The sequence below is a fragment of the Chinchilla lanigera genome, unplaced genomic scaffold, assembly GCF_000276665.1.
Source record: "Chinchilla lanigera isolate Chin_1 unplaced genomic scaffold, ChiLan1.0 scaffold00040, whole genome shotgun sequence".
NCBI classification, from domain to species: domain Eukaryota; kingdom Metazoa; phylum Chordata; class Mammalia; order Rodentia; family Chinchillidae; genus Chinchilla; species Chinchilla lanigera.
Window position 1 is genome coordinate 670,475 of NW_004955441.1, and position 3,670 is coordinate 674,144.

Consider the following 3,670-nt stretch of genomic DNA (forward strand, 5'->3'; position numbering starts at 1 on the left):
TGAATGTTTTTTTTTTTTTTGTACTGGAAATCAAACTCAGGACCTTACACTTGCCAGGTAGGCGCTTTGCCGCTGAGCTATATCCCTAGCCCTTCTATGAGAATTTTTAATGTTTCTTTTCCCTTCAGTTACATAGGGAATAAAAGAGGATCAAAAACTCCTGCCTGTTAACGTGCACCATCAGTATGTTACATTTGTCTCAAAGTATAGAAAGCAAGCACATAGAACTAGATTTTTATGTAAGAAATAGGTAATCTAGGTGTCTTAGTGAATTTTCTCCTTGCTGAGATAAAATATCCAACACCCAAAGTTAAAGGAGGAAAGGTTACTTGGCTCACAGTTTGTAGAGGTACTATATCTTGTGAGGGTAGACTTTTTTTTCTTTTTTTTTTTTTTTTCTGGTACCAGGAATCTAACTCACAACCTTGCGCTTGCCAGGCAGGCGCTGTGCCGTTGAGCTAAACCCCCAGCCCCTTAGATTTTTATCTAGGGTCTGTAAAAAAAGAGCCTACATCAATAATAGAATTAGGGATATAAGTTCAGAAGGAGAAATAAAATCACTTTATTTGAAAGGGAAGAGAAGTGGGGAAGCAAAATCATTTTACTGGGAAAATGAAAGAAAATAAGTAAACAGATTGCTACCTGTCTTAGTTACTTTTCTGTCATTGCTGAGACAGAATACCTGATGCCAAAGTTAAGGAAGGAAAGGTTTATTTAGCTCACAGTGGGTGGAGGTTTGAGTCCATAATCAGCTGGCTCCAAAGCGGGGTGGTAGAGCACAGGGCAACACTTTAAGGCAGCAGAAGACAGCAAAAGCAACAAGAGTAAAAAGAGGGGGGAGCAAGCCTCTTTTCCTCCCTTATATCTTACTCTGACCATCTGCCCTTGGGTGGGTGTAGCACTCCCACCATCTTAGAGCCCTCCTCTTGCACAGGCTTAGGATGTTTACAAAGTGAGGACCCTGGGCCCCTGCCGAGTTCCCTAGTTAAACTTCTAAACTTCTCGAGCTGACACCATGAGCAACACCCTAGGCAAGGGCACATCCTCTACACCCCAGGATGTAGAACTGCCCAGTTACTCTGTTAAGCTTTTGAACTTCTCAAGTTGACATAATGTTTCAATCATTACACTACCTTTTTGGAGTAAGGTAGGATGTCTAGAGCAGGGGCTGGGGGTGCAGTCTTTGTTTTAAGCCTCCTTTATTACAAGGTGAGAAAGGGACCCTCCCCGGGAGAGCTGTTACACCCTGCTTGGCTATTTCAGGCTCTGAGGCCCCCCGATTTGGCCACTGCCCTTCCGTTGCTCGGTGTACATTCTTCCATAAGCACTTCTTTAGGCTCTTTGTGCTGTCCAGGTGCTTATCTCGCGAGGTTTGCAGCAGTTACATTCAAGGCTGACTTAGTAAAAAAGATACATGTGCATTTTAGTGAATTAATGTAGTGAGAATAAAAATGTTAAAATATATGTGTGGGTGGGTGTTCAGGCGTCAGTGTATGTTTTCTACACTGAGGGAGTTTTCAGGGTACAGCCCTCCCCTCCCCAGCTTCTCTTGTGCTTAATTGAAGACGAGGGAGGAGGCCTTGGCAAGAAGCGAGTCAGGCCTTCTTATCAGCGTTCTTTGTCTTCCTTAGCTACTCTTGCGGGAGGGGGCGGTTAACTCTGTATTTGTCAGAAATCTCACCAACACAGTGCCTGCCTGGCAAGCGCAAGGCCCTGAGTGATTCCTGGTACCAAAAAGAAATCTCACTGAGGCCCTTTAACTTGCCCCGCCTGTCCGCCGACTTTCCCCACAGAGGTTCAGGCCACACTTCGCTGGCTCCAACGCAGAGCGGCATGGCCAAGGCGCATCGCAGAGCAGGCAGGAAGCAGCTGCAGACAAGTAGCAACAGACATCCTGTCTCCCCTCTCTCCCTCTGTGCTGGATCCAGGCTGTAAACCTGTTGATTGGCGCCACCCACACCCAGGGTGCGACTTCCACTGCCACCCTCTTACTCCCAGCATCACACCCTTAATCTGCATTCACACACCCTCAAAACTCCCCACCTATTGTTACACAAAGCACACCAAACACGGGAAGAAACCGCACCAGGAAGGTTTAAGAGGCAGTTTATTACACCAGTGGGCCTGTCTGGTATCTCTCCCGAAGAGCCAGACCCCCATCCCTCCCTGGCTTTTGGGGACATTTATAGGGACAGCAAGTGGGGGAACTACAAAGGCAGATTTGGCACATTGTGATTGGAGGGTTGGGTAACATCATAGGTTGCTAAGGGAGTTTAAACATCTCAAGTAGGGCTGAGCCTGGTGGCACACGCCTGTAATCCCAATACTTGGAAGGCTGAGGCAGGAGGATCCTTGTGAGTTCGAGACCAGCCTGAACTACAAAGTGAGCTCAAGGCCAGCCTGAACAGCACAGAGACCCTGTCTCAAAAGGACAAATAAATAAATAAATAAATAAAAAAATCTCAGCTTACATTGCAAGGCCATCAGTTAAACAACCATGAGTTACACAAAGGAAGAAATGTCCCATTATCGGGCTTTTCCAGGCATGTCCATCTGTTTTGGTGGGCATTCTTGTCAGGCTTTATTTAAAATTTTAATTTCCCCTTCACTATGGCTGCATGAGGCTTTGGGGGAGGACATTTAGATACAAACCTAACACTTGGTTATAGGAAATTGGATAAAAATAGTTGGAAGAAAACAAATTTGTGTGTCTTTTACTATAACTCAATTTTTAATACAATAAAGATACTTGTTAGGAAATTTTATTTTTTTTAAAAGAATCTAAGGCTGGGCGTGGTGGTACAGGCCTGTAATCCCAGCACTTGGGAGGCTGAGGCAGAAGGATCGTTGAGAGTTCAAGGCCAGCCTAGGCTACAAAGTGAGCTCAAGGCCAGCCTGAACTGCATAGTGAGACCCTGTCTCAAAAAGACCAGAAATAAATAAATAAACAAACACATAAATAAATAAAAAGAATCCAAATTATATTCAAAACATGGGTTAGAACTTGGGCCTATTAGGGCTTAGATAGTGTGCAAATTGCTAAGACTCTCCAGGCCACAACAGCACATCCTGACACACCATGTATGCGTCACATGGGAGTAGGAGGTGGGGGAGATAAAGTTCTCTCCCCCACCCCCGTCCCCGTCCCTGCTGATGCTGCCTGTCCTGAGAGAAGTGGCGGGGCAGGAAGTTCCTTATCCCTGCTCCACTCTGCAGGAAGTACAGCATGGAAGCCACAGCCAAGCTCCAGCTCCACGGAGAAGATATGAACTGTGGGAGTTCCTCCATACTATCTGGTCTTCCTTCTTTCTAGAAAGGAACTGTTCATGGACCTTTCACCCATCTTTAGCAAAAGCTTACATCATCTTTAGCCAAGTCCTAGGATGGGTTTGAAAATCATATTTAGTGAGTTATATTCCGTGACTCATCTGTCTAGAAATTTAGTTTTTGTTGGTTTGTTTGTTGAGACAGCGTCTCACTTTGTAATCCAGGCTGGCCTCGAACTCACAGCAATCCTCCTGCTCCTGACTCCTGAGTGCTGGGATTAGAGGCATGTACCACCACATTTGGCTTGTCTAGAAATTTCTGAATTGAGAAACAAGTGATAATTACTTAGGGAATACAGTAGTTAAAGAAAAAAACAAAAATATTAATTTCTGCCAGGCGTGGT